At 35.4% G+C, this 21221-nt stretch overlaps 1 protein-coding gene and 1 pseudogene across 1 annotated transcript in view; both read left to right on the top strand.

Moving 5' to 3' along the window:
* IL1RAPL2 (interleukin 1 receptor accessory protein like 2) overlaps positions 1 to 21221 on the top strand; it is a 615492-nt gene that overhangs the window by 327058 nt on the left and 267213 nt on the right. The window lies entirely within an intron of this gene.
* Positions 2974 to 21221, top strand: part of LOC120616435 (small integral membrane protein 20-like) — a 33480-nt pseudogene continuing 15232 nt past the window's right edge.

The raw sequence follows: 21221 nt of genomic DNA, 5'->3' as shown, positions 1-21221 counted from the left end.
CCAAAACAGTAGCTAACATTGACAAGGACTGAGACTGAGGATAGCAAGAGTGATTAAACAACTATAGGGAAAAAAATAGGCATTATTAAAGCTTTATATAAAGCAGGGATCCAAGCAGCTTAGACTCCACCTACTAGAAACCAAAATAAAAGCACCTTTGCAACAGGCTAAAGAGAGACCTTTATAAAATAAATCTTCTTTCTGGAAAAAAAAAACAGAATACACTTCCATTAATGCCCAGGAGGCGAAATAGTCCATTAAACACCATGAACAACCAAGGTGAAAAGGCATCTCAGAAAGAAAGAGAAAAATCTCCAGAAAATAAACTTACAGACATAGAAATATGCGACTTACATGACAGAGAATTCAGGATGGTACTTCGGAAAAAACTCAGTGAGTTCCGAAATGATTCATATCAACAATTGCAGGAATTGTAAAAACAACTTGATGAGCAGAATGAGTTCTTTAGCAAGGAGATTGCAACCCTCAAAAAGAACAGAATAGATCTTCTGGAGATAAAAACGAAAAACAAAAAAAAAAAACAAACAAAAAACAAACAAACAAAAAAACACTGCAAGAGTTGAAAAATGAAATAGAAATAGAGTCGACCAAATGGAGGAAAGTATCAATGATATCGAAGACAGAAATCTAGAAACAAATCAGAAGGAAGAAGAGAGAAAATGAAGAATGAAAAATAATGAAAGAGAAATACAAGAACTAGATGATACCATCATGAGAGGAAACATAAGAATAATGGGCATTCTCGATGGGGATGAAAAGAAACAGGGATTAGAAAGCATTTTCAGAGAAATAGTTGATGAGAATTTCCCAAATCTAAGGAATGAGCTGGAGCTTGGAATTCAAGAAGTCAACAGAACACCCAATTATTTCAACCCAAAAAGGCCTTTACCAAGAAATATTGTATTAAAGTTATCAAAAATCAGCAACAAAGACAGAATTCTCAGAGCAACCAGAAAGAAGAAAATGGTAACTTATAAAGGGAAACCCATTAGATTATCCTTGTATTTCTCAACACAAATCTTATAAGCCAGAAAGGAGTGGAATCAAATATTGAAACTATTAACTGAAAGGAACTACCAGCCAAAAATAGTGTATCCAGCTAAATAAACTCTCCTTTAAATATGAAGGAGATATAAAGACCTTTCCAGACATGCAAAGATTGAGAGAATTCTCTACTAGAAGGCCTGCACTACAGGAAATAAAGTAGTCGACTTACCAAAAACAAAATGACAAAAAAAAAAAAGTACATATAGGAATAAGGTGACTATCAGGCAAATAGAAGCAGAGGAGTGCAACCCTTACTAGGAACAGAGCATTATAAGCTTAAACATTAAGAAGAAATTTGCTATAGCAAGAAAGTAATGAATGTTCAGCATACATAGGGACAAATTGAGACAGCAATGACTGAAAACGGGAGAATTCAAAGATTCAAATTCACAAAGGGGAATGGAGATAAGGCATGTGCAGAAGAAAATGGGTGACTGTATATATACAACTATTCTTTTCATATTCGTAATGGTAACCACAAGCCAAAGATTCAGAACTGATGTATATAACATGAAACAAGAAGAACCAGAGGCAAAACCAACAAAAGTCAACCAAAATAAAGAAACCAGAAACACAAGGACAAGGAAACGATGGAAACAGCGAGCTACCAGAAAGCAAAAGATAAAATGACTATAAGAACACCTCGTATTACAATAATCACACTAAATGTAAATGGGCCGAACTCACCAATAAAAAGGCAGAGAGTTTCAGAATGGATCGAAAAACAAAACCCAACCATAAGCTGCATCCAGGAGGTACATCTCAGTTCCAAAGAGAAATATACACTCAAAGTGAAAGAGTAGAAAATGGTATTTCAAACAAATGGCATTCAGAGAAAAGCGGGAATAGTGGTACTAATATCAGAAGAAATAGACTTCAAAATAAAAAAGGTAAAGAAAGATACTGAGGGACACTTTATAATGATAAAGGGAATCATGCACCAAGAAAATATAACACATTAATATCTATGCTCCCAATCAGGGTGCTTTGAAGTATGTAAAGCAATTACTAACAGAAATAAAGGGAGAAACAGACCAAAACACTATTGTAGCAGGGGACCTAAATACACCACTGTCAGATATGGACATATTATCCAAACCGAAAATCAATAGGTAAGTAACATCCTTAAATGACACATTAGACCAACTGGACATAATTAACATATACAGAGCCTTTCATCTCTAAACAGCTGTTTATACATTCTTCTCTAGTGCACTTGGAACATTCTCAAGGATTGAGCATATTCTAGAACAAAGAGTGATCTTCAACAAATATAAGAGGTTTGAAATCATCTCAACCATATTCCTGGATCATAATGCTTTGAAACTAGAGATCACCTGCAAAACGAAAGCAGGAAGAGCCACAAGTACATGGAGATTAAACAACATGCTACTGAAGAATAACTGGGTCAGAAGAGAAGTAAAGAGAAAGATCAAGGGATACATAGAAACAAATGATAATAATAGTATAACATATCAAAACTTTGGGGACACGGCAAAAGCGGTCATAAGAGGAAAATTCATATCATTACAGGGTTATCTCCAAAAACAAGAACAAGTCCAAATAAATAACCTAATGCTTCATCTTAAAAAAAAAAAACTATAAAAGGAAGAACAAATGAAGCCTAAGTCAGTAGAAGGAAAGAAATAATCAAAATTTGAGCAGAAATTAATGAAATTGAGAAAAAAATATAGAAAAAATAAAAAGAAACAGGAGCTGGTTATTTGAGAAGATTACTAAAATTGAGAAACCACTGGCTAGACTCACTAAAGAAAAAAGAGAAAGGACACAAATAAACAAAATCAGTGATGAAAGGAAATGATGACAGACACTGTAGAAATACAAAGGATCATACAAGAATACTATGAAAAAGTATGTAACACCAAATTTAGTAACCTAGAAGAAATGAACCAGCGCTTAGAGAAATACGACCTTCCTAGACTGAATCAAGAAGAACTGGAAAATCAAAATAGAGCAATCAGAAGTATGGGAATTGAAACAATCATCAAAAACCCACCAAAAAGTAAAAGTCCGGGACCAAATGGCTTCACTCCTCAATTCTACCTAACTTTCAGATTTAATTCTCCTCAAACTCTTCCAAAAAATCAAAAAAGGAGGCAATACTTCCCAACTCATTTTATGAGGCCAATATTACCCTGCTACTAAAACCTGGTAAAGATAACAGAAAAAAAGAAAATTATAGACTGATATCTCTCATGAACACAGATACAAATATCCTAAACAAGATACTAGCAAACCAAATACAGCAACATATTAAAAAAGATTATACACCACGATCAAGTGGGCTTCATCCCAGAGACACAGGGATGGTCCAACATACGCAAATTGGTATAGCCACTATGAAAAACATTATGGCGTTTCTCAAAAAACTAAGAATTGATCTACCATATGATCCAGCAATCCCTCTACTGGGTATTTACTCCAAAGACTTGAAAACTCGTATCAGAAAAGATATTTGCACACCAATGTTCATAGCAGCTTTATTCATAGTGGCCAGGACATGGAAACAACCAAAGTGTCCTGTGATGGTGGATTAGCTAAAGAAGCTGTGGTACATATATACAATGGAATATTACTGACTCATAAAAAGAGCTGAAATACTGCCATTTGTGACAACATAGATGGACCTCAAGATAATCATGCAAAGCCAAATAAGCCAGACATGAAAAGTTGAAAATCACACGACATCACTTATATGTGGGATATAAACCTAAAAACAACAAATGAGCAGGACAAACAAACAGAGACTCATGGACATGGACAATAGATAAGTGATTACCAGAGGGTAGAGGGATGGAAGAGGGGGAAGGTAGACAGGGTAAAGGGGTCAAATATGTGGTGACAGAAAGAAATCTAACTGTGTGAGGTGAACACAGTATAAATATATATCTGACTTACTGTTAAAGTGTACAGCTGAAACTTATTGGATTTTGTTAATGAATGTGATTATAAAAAATAAATTAATTAATTTAAAAAATTTTAAAAAAAGAAAAATCATTTAGAACATACTTAAGAGAAGCACAGGTTATCAATCCAAAATAGTATTAGGATTTTACAAAAGTTAAGAGTCATTACCTATTTCAGTTGCATTTCTCTTTTAGTAGTGGAATCATTTCTACAAAAGCAATTTATAGCTGAAACCAAATGTGAAAATATTTTAAGGGGAACGAACTTTGGTGAAAGAGGAGATTCCTAATGTGGTTCCAGTCCCATTGGTGTACAGCCACTACCGTAGTTCTCATAGGAGTCTGCAAAGTGGAAACCTCTGTTCTATTGAAATGTACTGCTCCCTGAAAAAGCCAATGACCCTCTATAAAGCTAACTTTCATTATTTTTCCCAAAAGAAGGGTGAAACCCAGTTGCTCCCTGATTGCAGGAAAGGGGGGTATTTTTTTTTCATTTCTTCTAGATTCCATATAGCAAACTTGACAGTACTAGGCCAACAGTAAGATTCCATCCAATACTTGGGACTACCTTCAACATTAAGGTCTTTTTCAGAGATCATATTGCTAAGATTAGGAGAAATAACTGATTTCTAAAACAATATCAAAAGCTAATGACAACCCTAAGCTATAGATATGGGGCTATGTTATTTATATCACTTAGCTTTATTCACCAAGCCTTTTCTCTTTCACTAAAATTAATGCAAACGCGTGCTTGAATTTTGCATTGCCTCTATACTGCTAGTTGTATATCATAAAGTTTACTTCAAGTAGCTAATGTTTGTCAGCTCTGAAAAGTAATTCCTCAGTAGATGCCCTTAGGTTTCAGAAATTGGAAATAATAGTAGTGGAGTCACCCATAGAAGGTCCCTAAGGGGCTGGCATAAAAGGAAAAAAAAAAGAAATTGTTTCTTTACTATTGACTTATAAAAAGGAAGAAATGTGAACTTTCCCATTCCTCTCTGTGTCCAACACTTGGAAATTTATTCATTGGTCAAACACCAGTGCTTACAGAATCATTCTCAAAGCAGTGGGGGAATATATTGACTAGTAACTACCAACTAAGTGACAGTAGATCTACAGACCAGTAATTAGAAAATTATGTTCTGTAAAGCAAAGAACACTTCTCTAAGTATTAAGAGACAAAGAATATAGTCCTAGTTGTGTCACGAAAAGGGTTAGTGATACTAGATTAGTAATTTTACCACAATAACTCATATTTCTCTTTGTAATTCACAAAATGGGGACTAATCATACAATTATTATACATTTATTTACCACTTGCTGTATGTCAGGCACGGTTCTAAGCCTTGGAGGTACAGCAGTAAACAAGACCAACAAAGTCCTTGCCTTCATGGTGCTTACATTTTAGTTTGGGAAAGACACAATTATTAGATAAACAAATGTATAAGATGTTCACAGATTCTATTAAGTTCTATGAAGGAAAAGAATAAGATAATATGATATGAATTCACTGAGGGAGAATACTTCTTAAAAAGTGATCAAAGAAGACTTCACTGAAGAGGTGACATTTAGGATGAGAACTGAAGAAAATGAATGAGCCAACCACGGTAAAAGCTCAAGGAACTTATGACAAAAAATCAGCCTTTCATTGTCCAACTTCAGGATTATAAACTGGGAGAATGACTGTGGGCATAGACTAGAGAGATGATTAGCCTTTATAACAACTGGGCCTCATTACTAGCCTCTGGCTAACAGAAAAAAAAAAACAGAATTTTCTTATGAATTAACATGTTTGAACATATATAAATCATGTTTTATTTCATAAAGTAAGACATATAAGCACATACTCATGTTTGTGTGCTATGCCTTTGAGTTCTACTGACAGTGAGCAGTGAGCTAGTAACCTATTAAGAGATTTTAAAGGGTGAAGATCAATGATAAGATGAATTTTCTAGCCAAAGAATAGACAAATTGCTCTGTTATCCAGTTGACCTTATTGTCTCTAAAAGCAACTGGAACTTGATGTCAAAAATCATAGCATAGTGGTTCCCACTAGTCCAGTAAGATACACTTACAAAGTTTTGTAATCAAATTTTGTAATCAGTTTAGTTTTTGAAAGGCTTCATATCCTCTCCCCATCTTGAATTTTATAGTGAATATTGGCCTAGCAAAGTCTCTGCAATATTATGTAATAAAGAATTGGATTGAGTTTTGATGAATCCATCATTTCCTAAACACATTTCACCATGGAATAATTTGTGTGGAAATGTGTGTGTTTGTGTATATGTGTGTGCATATGATGCATACATTTGTGTACATATATACATTATACCCATTGACATCTCACTGAGTACATTTTACAAAAAACTAGATCTGATTATTGGTAACTTATATGAATGGACTCTATCTTTGGTAACACTGAACTTTTACTCCGTGTGCTAGATAGAATAATGCTCTCTTAAAAGATGTCCATATCCTAATCTCTTAAACCTGAGAGTGTGTTACCTAACATGACAAAGGGATATTAAAATTGCTGCTGGAACTGTTACCAAAGTTACAGCAAGACTGAAGCTGTATTGACCTGGCAGCCATTGTTTCCCTGAGACTCTGTTCCATCAAACCCACAATTTGCCCCAGATGGCTTGTTAACAGATAACCACCACTGCCATGCCCTTCCCCCAGGTCTCCTAATCCACATTGATAATGAACTTCGTCTAGCACAGGGCAGGCACTGCATGGAAATCAGTGGCATGCAGACCTCCACTACCTGTAAGAGTTGTAATAGTGCATCTGGGGAGTGCAGGACTCTGAGAGACCACCCAAGATGGCAGCTGGACTCACTGTGTCTGTGACTACAGCAGGAATGCCCGGGCACAGAAGTTTCAGCAAAACTGAGGCCAAATCGGCCTGATGGCTCTTGTCTCCCTGAGATCCTGCTTCATCCAAGCCACAAAGTTCATGAGCCCATTGACAAACAGCCTTCCCCGCCCTGCCCTTCTCTGGGGTTACACATTCTGTACAGACAACAGACTTTGGCTAGAGTAATGAGTGCATCTTAGGGAAAACAGTTATGGGCAGACCACTTCCTGCCCTGGATGAGCCTAATATCTCTTGAGAGGATGGGGGTCTGTGGACCCACCCCAGGTGGCAGCTTATCTCCGTGTGATCTGTGACTACTGTGGGAAGGCACAGGCACAGAAGTTGTAGAAAACTGAGGTTGTATTGGCCTGACAGCCCTTGACTACCTGAGATCCTGCCCCATCCAGTCCACAAAGTGCCTGCAGCATGTTGACAGGCAGCTGCCCCTGCCCTGCCACTAGCTGGGGTGGCACATTCTGCATACTCAACAGACTTTGGCCAGTGATGTGAGCAAAGTTCAGGGAACACAATGATGAAAAGATCACTGCTGCCAGCATGAGATACAGTATCCTTTGGGCAGTTCACAGGGGTTTTGTGGGCCCATCAGAGATGGCAGTAGGTCTCCCAGTGATATGTGACTTTGGTGGGAGCCCGCAGTACCAAAGCTGGCAGTAAATCTGGTGCTATATAAACCTGATGGTCCCATGCCTCACTGGGACAACACTCCAACTAACCAACAAATTACTTGTGGCAAGCCTGCTCCCAGGCAACTGAGTCCTATCTTGTGCTTTCCTTTGGTCATGAATTAGCAGTAAAAAATAGCACTCAGTTCATATGGCCCACACAAAGCCCATTCACTCAGGAGAAACTTTTGATGGCAGGCTACAAACTCAAGCCACATACCTCAGTAATTCTTAAACAGAGCTCAGGTGTTTGCAGGCCCGAGATGGACAGCAGCTGACCGTGCTACAATCAGAAATTTGTACAAGGAGCCACGGAGACAGCACTGGCATGTAAGCTGATATTGCAGTGACAGGGGGAAATTTACTCTATAGACCCAGGAGATTCCCGGGTTCCCTGTACCACCCAACACGCATATCACCTAGAGGCTCATCTAGTTTCAGAGACTTATGGGCAACTGAAAGGCAGTGTCAGACCTGAAAGAACACTGGTCCTTCTGCTAAACTGCCCTAGTTCAGGGATGGGGGATAACTGAACTACTGCCTACAGCATTGTCTTTTCTACATACCTATAGATCCAGCATAGGCAACAAAGAGCTGCAGATTACTTTGTAGTTCCCACCAGGTAGCCCTGAGCAATCAAATGCAGTGCTGACCTTGGCCTACTGGGGAGCCCCTCCCAAGGGACCACAAAACCAAAATATCCAAAGGCTGTCACCAGACCACAATGGAGCAACTCCTGACTAGCCCCATTAGTGGTACATACAAAGGGTGGTTGCAACAAGTACACAAGCCTGCTAGGGCAAATCCCATTCAGTGAGGTCAGCCCCACACAGCAACTCTTATCCAGTAGGTGCAGCCAATTCCCACAATTAGTTAGCCTGAGTATTAATCCCAACCACTGATGTACTAACAACAATAAAGTCTTGGCGACAACAGAAGGTCACACACAACCCACACAGAAATCATGTTCAGAAGCCCCAGCATAGGGGATCAGGGAGAGTGTGCCACTGGGCCACACAGGACATCTTCCACATTAGGCCATCTGACCAAGGCCGAGAGATGAAACAAACATTCTTGACACATAGAAATGAACACAAAGAGGCTAATAAAATGAGAAAACAAAGAAACATGCCACAAATAAAATAACAGGAAAAAACTCCAGAAAATAAGCTAAATGAAATGGAGGCAAGCAACCCACCAGAGGCAGAGTTCAAAATAATGGTTATAAAGATTCTCAATGAACTTATGGGGAGAATGGATGAGCTCAATTAGAACCTCAACAGAGAGATAATAAGCATAAAAAAAGATGTAGAAACCATTTAAAAAAAAACAGACAGAAATGAAGAATACAATAACTGAAATGAAAAATACACTAGAAGAATTCAACTATAGATGGAATGAAACAGAAGATCAAATCAGTGAACTGAAAGACAATGTAGCAGAAAACACCCAATCTGAACAACCAAAAGAAAGAAATTGAAAAAATGAGGATAGGTTAAGAGACCTCTGGGACAACATGAAACATAACAATATCCTCATCGTAGGAGTACCCAAAGGAGAAGAGCAAGAGCAAGAGATTGAGAAAATTTTAAGAAATAATAACAGAAAATTTCCCTAACCTGGCAAAGGAATTAGACATACACATCCAGGAAGCACAAAGAGTCCCAAACAAGAGGAATTCAAACAGTCCCATACCAGGACACATCATAATTAAAATGCCAAAATTCAAAAGCAGAGAATCTTAAAAGCAGCAAAAGAAAGGCAGCTAGTTACTTACAAGAGTACCCCTAGAAGAATGTCTGCTGATTTTTCAATGGAAACTTTTCAGGCCAGAATGGACTGGCAAGAAATATTCAAAGTTATGAAAAACAAGAATCTACAACCATGAATACTCTACACAGCAAGGCTTACGATTAAAATAGAAGGTAAGATAAAGGGCTTTCCAGAGAGGAAAAAGTTTAAGGAATTCATCATCAACAAGCCAGTATTACAAGAAATGTTAAAGGGACTTCTGTAAGAAAAGAGGGAGTAAAAAAAAAATAAAGAAAGAAAGAAAAAAGAAAAACTACATACGAATAATAAAATGGCAGTAACTATGTACTTATCAATAATCATTTTAAAAGTAAATGGATTAAATGCTTTAATCAAAAGACATATGGTAGCCAAACTGATAAGAAAACAAGCCCTATGAATATGCTGTCTATAAGATACTTCAAATCAATGACACTCCGACTGAAAGTAAAGGAATGGAAAAAGATATTTCAAACAAATGGAAATTAAAAAAAAAAAAGACCTGAGTAGCAATACTTATATAAACAAAATAGAGTTTTAAAGAAAGGCTATAATAAGAGACAAAGAAGGGTATTACATAGTGATAAAGGGGTCGATAAATCAAGAGGACATAACCTTAGTAAATATATACACACCCAACACAGGGACACCTACATACATAAAGCAATTATTGACTGACATTAAAAGGAGCATTCAACAGTAATACACTCACAGTAGGAGGCTTTAACACTCCATTGGCAACAATGGACAGATCTTCCAGCCAAAAAAACAAAAATCAACAAGGAAATAATGGGCCTAAAAGACGCACTAGATCAGATGGATTTAATAGATATTTTCAGAGTATTTCACCCAAAAGCAGCAAAATATACATTCTTCTCAAGTGCACATGGAACATTTTCCAGGATGGACCACATATTAAGACACAAAACAAGTCTCAATACATTTAAGAAGATTGAAATCATTTCAACCATCTTCTCCAAGCGTAACGGTATGAAACTAGAAATCAACTACAAGAAAAAAACTGGAAAATATACAAACACATGGAGGCTAAATAACATGCTACTAAACAATGAATGGTATAACAACGAGATCAAGGGAGAAATCAGAAGATACCTAGAGACAAATGAAAATGAAAACAATGACTCAAAATCTATAGAACACAGCGAAAGCAGTCCTAAGAGGGAAATTCATAGCAATACAGGCCTACCTCAAGAAAAAAGAAAAAGCTCAAATAAACAATCTAACCTTACAATTAAAGGAACTAGAAAAAGATTAGCAAACAAAGCCCAAAATGAGTAGAAGGAAGGAAATAATAAAGATCAGAGAAGAAATAAACAATCTAGAAAAACAATACAAAAGATTAATGAAACCAAGAGCTGGTTCTTTGAAAGGATAAACAAAGCTGACAAACCCTTAACCAGACTCATCAAGGAAAAAAGAGAGAGGACTCAAATAAATAAAATCATAAATGAAAAAGGAGAAATAACTATGGGCTCCATAGAAATACAAAGGATCATAAGAAAATACTATGAGCAGTTATAGGCCAACAAATTGGACAATCTGGAAGAAATGGATACATTCCTAGAAACATACAAGCTCTCAAAACTGAGTCAAGAAGAAACAGAAAAACTGAACTGACTGATTACCACCAACAAAATCAAATCAGTATTGAAAAACCTCCCAAAAAACAAAAGTCTTGGACTAGATGGCTTCATAGGTGAATTTTACCAATCATTCAAAGAAAAATTAACACCTATTCTTCTCATACTATTCTAAAAATTTCAAAAAGTGGGAAGGCTCCCTAACTCCTTTTATGAGACCACCATTACCTTCATTCTAAAACAAGATGAAGGCATTAAAAAAAAGAAAGAAAGAAAACTATAGGCTGATATCTCTTATGAATATTGATGCAAAAATCATCAACAAAATATTAGCAAACCGAATTCCTCAATACATTAAAAATATCATACACCATGATCAAGTTGGATTTATTCCTGGGATGCAAGGTTGGTACAATATCCACAAATCAATTATTGTGACACACCACATTAACAAATTGAAAGATAAAAAACATACAATCATATCAATAGTTGCAGAAAAAGTGTTCAACAAAATCCAGCATCCATTTATGGGAAGAAGAAAAAAAAAACCTCTCAGCAAAGGGGGAATTGAGAGAACATACCTCAACATAATGAAGGCCATATATGACAAATGTACAGCTAACATCATACCCAATGAGGAAACCTAAAATTGTTTTCTTTAAGATCAGGAACAAGACAACGATGCCCACTTTCACCACACCTCTTCAACATTGTATTGGTAGGCTTAGCCACAGCAATAAGACAAAAAAGAGAAATAAAAGTTACTTGAATTGGAAAGGAAGAAGTAAAACTCTCGTTATTGGCAGATGACATGATACTATAGAGAGAGAACCCTAAAGATTCCATCCAAAAACTGTTAGAATTGATCAATGAATTCAGTAATGTAGCAGGATACAAAATTTTCAGAAGTCAGTTACATTTTTGTACACCAATAATGAACTTTTGGAAAAAGAAATTAAAAAAGCAATCACATTTATAATCGCATCAAAAACAATAAAATAACTGGGAACCAAATTAACCAAGGAGGTAAAAGACTTGTTCTCAGAAAATTGTAAGTCATTGAAAAAAGAAATTGAAGAAGATACAAATAAATGGAAGCATATACCATGCTCATGGGTAGAAAGAATTAACATCATTAAAATGGCCAAACAATAAAACTATAAGAAAACATAGACAGTAAACTCTGATATTGCTAACAGTAATGTCTTTTTGGATATGTCTCCTTGGGCAAGGGAAACAAAAGAAAAAATAAACAAATGAGACTACATCAAACTAAAAAGTTTTGTACAGCAAAGGAAACCATCAACAAAACAAAAAGACAGCTGACGGATTGGGAAAAGATTCGCCTATGATACATCTGATAAGAGGTTAATATTCAAAATATATAAAGAACTCAAAGAACTCAACAACAAAAAATCAAACAATACAATTAAAAAATGGGCAGAAGACCTGAACAGAAATTTCTCCAAAGAGGAAATACAGATGGACAATAGACATGAAAAGATGTTCAAGGTCATTAATCATCAGAGAAATACAAATTAAAACCACAAATGAGATATCACCTCACACATGTCAGAATGGTTATCATCAATAAATCAAAGAAAAACAAGTGCTGCTGATGATGTGAAGAAAAGGGAACTCTCATACAGTGTTGGTAGGATTGCAAATTGGTACAGCCACTATGGAAAACAGTCTGCAGGTTTCCCCCAAAATTAAAAATTGATATACCTTTTGCCCCAGCAGTTGCACTTTTGGATATTTATCCAAAGAAAACCAAAACAATAATTCGTAAAGATCTATGCATCCCTATGTACATGGCAGCACAATTTACAATAACCAAGATATGGAAGCAACTGAAATTCCCATCAACAGATAATTGGATAAAGAAGTTATGGTTAATATATACAATGAAATTTTACTCAGCCATTAAAAAACGAAGTCCTACAATTTGCAACAACATGGATGGACCTAGTGGTTATTATGCTGAGTGAAATAAGTCAGACAGAGAAAGATAAATACCATATGATTTTTCTTATATGCAGAATCTAAGGAACAAAAAGAACAAACTAATCAAATATAGACTCACAAATATAGAGGACCATCTGGTGATGGCCAGAGAGGAGTGGGTTGGTGGGCTGAGAGAAAGGGTGAAGGGTTAAAGTATAAATTAGTGGTTCATAGATGGTCATGGGGATGGGGAGCACGGCATAGGGAATGCAGTTAACGTTAATGTGATGTCTAGCTGTCGAGCCAGAGGAGAGAAAGAACAATCAGGAAGATCGTTTTTGATAATTGTTTCAATTTCGAACTGCTGTTCAGTCTATTTTGATTTTCAAGTTCTTCTTGATTCAGTCTAGGAAAGTTATATTTCTCTAAGTACTGGTCTATTTCTTCTAGGTTATTAAATTTGATGTTATATACTTTTTCATAGTATTCTTGTATGATCCTTTGTATTTTTGCAGTGTTTGTCATAATTTCTTCTCTTTCATCTCTGATTTTATTTGTATCTTTTATCTTTTTCCTTTAGTGAGTCTAGCCAGGGATTTGTCAGTTTTATGAACCTTCTCAAATAGCCAACTCTTTGTTGCATTTATTTTTGCTATTGTTTTGTTATTGTTGTTGTTGTTGTTAATTTCATTTATTTCTACTGGAATTTGAATTCTTTCTTTCCTTCTGCTGATTTTAAGCTTCATTTGTTCTTCCTTTTCTGTTTTTTGTTTTTTTGTTTTTTTTTGAGATGAAGCATTAGGTTGTTTATTTGGACTCGTTCTTGTTTTTGGAGATAGGCCTGTAATGATATAAACTTTCCTCTTATGACCGCTTCGTTGTGTCCCAACAGTTTTGATATGTTGTACTGTCATTATCATTCGATTCTAAGTATCTCTTGATCTCTCATTTTATTTCTTCTCTGACCCAGTTATTCTTCAGTAGCATGTTGTTTAATCTCCATGTATTTGTGGTTCTTCTTGCTTTCTTTTTGCAGTTGATCTCTAGTGTCAAAGCATTATGATCAGAGAAGATGGTTGGTATGATTTCATACCTCTTATATGTGTTGAGGCTATCTCTGTGTCCCAGTATGTGGCCAATCCTTGAGAATATTCGGTGTGCTCTAGAGAAGTATGTATAAGCAGCTGTTTGTGGATGAAAGGCTATGTCAATATCAATTATGTCCAGTTTGTCTACTGTGTTATTTAAGGATGTTGCTTACCTATTGATTTTCTGTTTGGATAATATGTCCATATCTGACAGTGGTGTATTTAGGTTCCCTACTACAATAGTGTTTCTCCCTTTAGTTCTGTTAGTAATTGCTTTACATACTTCAGGGGACCCTGACTGGGAACATAGATATTAATAAGTGTTATATCTTCTTGGTTCATGATTCATTTTATCAATTTGAAGTGTCTCTCAGTATCTTTCGTTACCTTTTTTATTTTGAAGTCTATTTCATCCGATAATAGTACCACTACTCCCACTTTTCTCTGAATGCCATTTGCTTGGACTATCATTTTCCACTCTTTCATTTTGGGTCTATATTTGTCTTGGGAGCTGAGATGTGTCTCCTGGAAGCAGCATATGAATAGGTTTTGTTTATTGATCCATTCTGGAACTCTCTGCCTTTTTATTCGTGAGTTCAGTCCATTTACATTTAAGGTGGTTATTGAAATATGAAGTCTTCTTAAAGCCATTTTATCTTTTGCTTTCTGATAGCTTGGTGTTTCCCTTGCTCCCTTGTCCTTGTGTTTCTGTTCTATTAATTTTGGTTGGCTTTTGTGGGTTTTCCCTATGGTTCTTCTTGTTTTATGTTAAATACTTCAGTTCTGAATCTTTGGTTAGTGGTTACCATTATAAATATGTAAAGGATAATTATATATATATATGTATGTATATGTATATGTGTATTTGTATATATATATATATATATATATATATATATATATATATATACACTTGTCCATTTTCTTCTGCTTGTGCCTTACCTCCATTCCCCTTTGTGAATTTGGGTCTTTGAATCCTCCCCTTTTCAGTCACTTTTGTCTCAATTCGTCCCTGTGTATGCTGAACGTTCATTACTATCTTGTTATAGCAAATCTTTTTTATTGTTTAATCTTATAATGCCCCATTCATAGTAAGGGTCACACCCCTCTGCTTCTCTCTGCCTGCTAGACACCTTACTTCTAATTATGTATTTTTTTTGGCATTTTGTTTTAGGTGAGATGACCTCTTTCAGTATTTCCTGTAGTGCAGGCCTCGTAGTGGAGAATTCCCTCGATTTTTGTATGTCTGGAAAGGCCTTTATATCTCCTTCATATCTAAAGGAGAGCTTAGCTGGATACATTATTCTAGGTTGGTGTTTCCTTTCACTTAATATTTTGAATATGTGATTCTATCCATTTCTAGCTTGTAAGGTTTATGCTGAGAAGTCCGACCATAATCTAATGGGTTTTCCTTTATAAGTTACTGTTTTCTTCTCCCTGGCTGCTCTGAGAATTCTGTCTTTGTCATTGATTTTTGATAATTTTAATACAATGTGTCTTGGTGAACGCCTTTATGAGTTGAGATAATTGGGTGTTCTGTTGACTTCTTGAATTCCAAGTTCCAGCTCATTCTTTAGATTTGGGAAATTCTCATCAACTATTTGTCTGAAAATGCTTTCTAATCCCTGTTTCTTTTTCCTTGCTTTCAATAATGCCCATTATTCTTATGTTTCCTCTCCTGATGGTGTCAGCTAGTTCTTGTATTTCTCTTTCATTTTTTTTCTCATTCTTCATTTTCTCTCTTCTTCCTTATTAATTTATTTCTAGATTTCTGTCTTCGATATCACTGATCCTTCCCTCCATTTGGTAGACTCTATTTCCCAAGCTTGCTATTTCATTTTTCAACTCTTGCAGTGTGTGTGTGTTTTATTTTTGTTTGTTTTGTTTTGTTTTTGTTGTTGTTTTAATCTCTAGAAGATCTATTGTGTTCTTTTTGCAGGTTTCAATCTCCTTGCTAAAGAACTCATTCTGTTCATCTATTTGTTTTTTCAATTCCTAAAATTGTTGATATGAATCGTTTTGGAACTCACTGAGTTTTTTCAGAAGTACCATCCTGAATTCTCTGTCATTGAAGTCGCATATTTCTATGTCTGTAAGTTTATTTTCTGGAGATTTTTCTCTTTCTTTCTGAGATGCCTTTTCACCTTGGTTGTTCATGGTGTTTAATGGACTATTTCTCTGCCTGAGCATTAACGGAAGTCTATTCTGCTTCCCCCCCGCCTCCGGAAGGAAGATTTATTACATAAAGGTCTCTCCTTAGCCTGTTGCAAAGGTCCTTTACTTTTGGTTGCCAGTAGGTGGAGTCTAAGCTGCTTGGATCCCTGCTTTATATAAAGCTTTAATGATGCCTTTTTTTCCTTATAGATGTTTAATCACTCCCGCTACCCTCAGTCTCAGTCCTTCTCAGTATTAGCAACAGTTTTGGTAACGTTTCGTGAGATTCTCCTGGGTCTCTGCGTTGTTCGGTCTCGGATATATGGAGGGGAGGGACTCTCTGGCTTATGGGATGCTGGCTGCGGCTCAACTTGTGTTTTGCAACTGTGGCCAGTAAAAATCAACTGTTGTTTGTCTGCCATCTTGCTTCTCTGCTTTCTGTCCTGATGACTTAGCCCTGCCGCTGGCTGCATGGAACTCACAGTTTTCCTAGGCAGAGCTGTTCAGGGTACTCACTGCACCTTCTCCCGCTCCCCGTCTTTTTACAGGGAACTCCAGTGGCTGTGAGAGGCAGCTTCTTTCTTTCTCCCACTCCATTGCCCAACACCCTGGGTTCTATCCTGTGGTATCTCTTATGCACAGATTCCACGCTTAGACATACTGGTGTGCAGTTGAGTATTTTTTTGTTGAATTTTAGATGTTCGGCTTATTGTTTTTTGTTTGTTTGTTTGTTTTTGTTTTTGTTTTTTATGGGGAGAGATCTGGGGATGTCTCTCACTCCATTATGTTTCTCCAACCTCTCTCTAACTTGATTTATAAAATTAGTCAATGACTTGAATATACATTTTTTCAAAGAAGGCACACAAATGTCCACCAGGTATATGAAAGATATTTATTGTCACTAATCATCAGGAAAATGCAGATCTAAACCACAATTAGATATCACTATACACCTCTTAGGAAGGCTATTAAAAATAAACAAACAGAAGAACTCTTAAGAGATAAATGCAAGTGTTGGTAAGGATGTGGAGAAATTAGTACCTTTGTACACTGTCAATGGGAATGTATAATGGCATTGCCACTATAGTAAGCACTACATATCTTCCTCAAAATATTACAAATAAAACTACTATATGATACAGCAATCCCTCTCCTGAATGTATATCCAAAATAATTTAAGTCAAGATCTCAAAGAGATATCTGCATTTCCATGTTCATTGCAGTATTAGTCACAATAGCCAAGATATGGAAACAACCCACATATACTTTGACAGATAAATAAAAAATATATAGCTTATACATACAATGAAATATTATTCAATCTTAAAAAAAGAAATCCTGCCATTTGCAACAACATGGATGGACCTAGAAGGCATTATGCTAAGTGAAATAAGCCAATCATATAATGACAAACACTGCATATTTCTACTTATATTTGGTATCTAAAATAGTCAAACTCATAGAAGCAGAGAATAGAGCAGTGGTTGCCAAGTGTTGGGGTAAGGAGAAAATGAGGAAATGTTGCTCAATGAGTATAAAGTTTCTATTATGCAAGATCAATACTTTCTAGAGATCAGCTGTACAACAGAGTACCTATAATTAACAATACACTACTGTGAAATTTCAAATATGTTAAGAGGATGATGTCATGTTCAGTGTTCTTACCACAAGAAACAAACACCAAAAAGAATAGGGAATTCTTGGAGATGATGATATGTTTAGTACCTTGATTGGGGTGGCAGTATCACGAGTGTAAATCATATGCCCAAAACCATTAATATATATATACATATATATATATATATATATATATATATATACATATATATATATATATATATATATATAAAATGTGAGTACATTTTTGGTATAGAAATTATACCTCAATAAAGCTAAAGGATAATACATTCTTGTGGTTTTACATCACTAAGTCTGTGATAACTTCTTGCAGCAGCAGCAGCAGGTAACTAAATTACCTTACATTACAGATAGACTGCACTGCACTGGAAAAGAAACCAACACTATAGAGAGCACATTTAGTAGACTACTCTGTTGACATGACAAAGAATGTAGTTCCTTCAGCCACATTGACTAGACACACTACTGAAATTAGCAACTTATATAGAGTGAATGCAAATCAAGATGTAATCGAGCTTCATAAGGCATACAAATTGTAGAGATCATTTCACTTATCAACATTCTCGTATTTTTCACTGGTTCTGTTAATGCAGATGCTAGGATTTTAAAAAACAACACTGATTATGTTGAAATGACTGTTTTCTTCTGCATCAGCTTTGTAGCTCCAGGTCCACAAGGACATCATGAGTATGAATGATGTCTATTTTTACTCGTTTTACTTTTGCAGCAAGTATTCTTGGGTCCTGTTTCTTGAAAGCTGAAAGGAATTTTCCTTTAAAAAAGACTCTTTACCATAAACTATTTTGTGCAGTCCTATATATATGAAGTTGCTCTATGAATCTAGCCTCAGTAGAGCATGTACATGTATCTTGAGTTGTTCTAACCATGAAGAAGAATTTTTTTTTGAACCACCCACCCACGTGCATGTGTCCCTCCATGACAGATAGCATTTCATTGGCCAAAATCAAGATTACCGACTGAGACAATAATAGTGGGGATGGACTAGAGAGAAACTGATTAGCCATTATAACAACTGGACCTATGAACTTGGCCTTATTTGTAGCCAGGTGAACTAAGAGAAAAAAGTATTTTTACTTTAGATTTGAGAATGATTGTCTTAACATCTTCTGTTTAGTATAGTATTGAGCAAAAGACTATCTCTTCTTTACATTAGATATCTTGAAATAGCCATCCAAGTGTATGAGACTGTTAAAATCTCATGTTTAACTGAATGAAACAATATATTTTATTTTTTAATTGAACTCCAGTATAGTTATATACTGTATACTGCATGTATACAAGTCCTTTATCAGGTGGTTGGCTCATTCAATAATATCTAAAAGAGGAACTAAAATTTTGAGTGAACCAAGTCTAAAATACTATATGTAATGCAAATACTTAGAGATTCTAATTCCAAACTTTTAAATTCTTTTGTTCCTAATTTCAATGCAACTTTATGGCTTTTCTGGGTGAAAGCTTTTGTTTCCATAGATCATTAAAATCGTTCCAGTCATACAGCTCTTAAAATAGATACTGCAATTAGACATGGGCCTTTGCCCTCTGTGGTGTGTGTGTGTGTGTGTGTGTGTGTGTGTGTGGTGTGTGTGTGGAGAGAGAGAGAGAGAGAGAGAGAGAGAGATTTTAAAAATTGAGGTAGAATTGAAAAATAAAATTGAAAGATATTTAATTTGTACAATATGACAATTTGATATACATGTACATTGTGAAATAATTCTCATTGAGTTAACACATCCATTGCCTCGCATATTTAACTTTTTTTGCTTTTTGAATTTATAGTGACATTTAAATTGTACTTTCTTATCAAATTGTAATTATATAACTTAATGTTATCAGCTACACATTAGATCCTCAGCCCTTATACATCTTATAACTAAAACTTTTACTCTTTTACCAAACTTTTCTTGTTTCCTCTACCCACGCCCCAGCCCCAACACCACTTTTCTAGTCTCTGTTTCTATAGTTTAACTCTTTTTTTAGGCTCCACATATATATGATATCATGCATTATTTCTCTTTTTCTTGTTAGCTTATTTCACTTTACATAATGCCCTCTCAGTTCATCTTTATTATCTATGTTGACAATAACAGAATTTCCTTCTTTTTTATATATATAAAACCATTAATCTATCCACAGATATTTAGTTTGTTTCCATACCTTGGCTAATGTGAGTATGCTCCTATGAACATGGGAGTGATGGGAGTATAGATATTTCACTTCCTTTGAATATAAACCCAAAAGTGGAATTGTTGGATTATATGGCAGTTCTATTTTTAATTTCTTGAGGAAACTCCATATTTTCCATAGTCTCTGTACCAGTTTACATTCCCATCAACAGTGGACAAGGGTTCACTTATTTCCACATCCTTGCCAGCATTTGTTATCTCTTGTCTTTTGTTAATATACATCCTAACAGGTGTGAGGTGATATCTCATAGTGGTTTTGCATTTCTCTGATAATTAATGATGTTGAGCATCTTTTCATAAACGTCTTGGCCATTTGCATGTCTTCTTTGGGAAAAATGTTTATTCAGCTTTTTTGCCCATTTTTAATTGTGTTATATTTTGTAGTTATTGAGCTGTATGAGTTCCTTGTATATTTTGGATATTAATCTTTTATTGGATATGTGGTTTACAAAGATTTTCTCCCATTCTATAGAGTGCCCTTTTATTTCGTTGATGGTTTCCTTTGCTGTGAAGAAGCTTTTTAGTAGTCCTACTTGATTATTTTTGTTTTTGTTTCCTTTGTTTTTGGTGTCAAATCCAAAATATCATCACCAAGACCCTGTTTTTTGTTTGTTTGATTATTTGTTTTATTGAGCTTTATGGCTTCTGACTTTACATTAAAGTCTTTAATCCATTTTCAGTTGAGTTTTGTGTACAGCGTAGGATAAGGTTCCATTTTTATTCTTTTACATGTGGCTCTAGAGTTTTTCCAGCACCATTTATTGAAGAGACTATTCTTTCCCCATTGTATATTCTTGGTTCCTTTGTTGTAAATTAATTAACCATAAATGTGTGGGTTTATTTATGGTTTTCTATTCTGTTCCATTGAACTATGTATTTGCTTTTATGCCAATACCACAGTGTTTAGATGACTATAGCTTTGTATTATAAGCTGAAAGAAAGGAAATATGATGCATCCTCCTTTGTTTTTCTTTTTCAAGATTGCTTTGAGCTTTGAGGGTCTTTTGTGGTTCCATACAAAATTTTAAATTGTTTTATTTCTGTGAAAAATGCCATTGGAATTTTAGTAAGAATTGCATTGAATTTGTAGTGTGGATATTTTAACAGTATTAGTTCTTCTGATCCATGAGCACATAATATCTTTCTATTTATTTGTCTTCTTTAATTTCTTTCATTAATGTCTTTTCAGTGAACTGATCTTTCACCTCCTTGATTAAATTTATTCCTAATATTTTATCCTTTATGATGCTATTGTAAATGG

The sequence above is a fragment of the Pteropus medius genome, unplaced genomic scaffold (genome assembly GCF_902729225.1).
Source record: "Pteropus medius unplaced genomic scaffold, Ma_sr-lr_union100, whole genome shotgun sequence".
NCBI classification, from domain to species: domain Eukaryota; kingdom Metazoa; phylum Chordata; class Mammalia; order Chiroptera; family Pteropodidae; genus Pteropus; species Pteropus medius.
The sequence above is the reverse complement of the archived record's forward strand: the minus strand, read 5'-3'. Positions and strand labels throughout refer to the sequence as shown.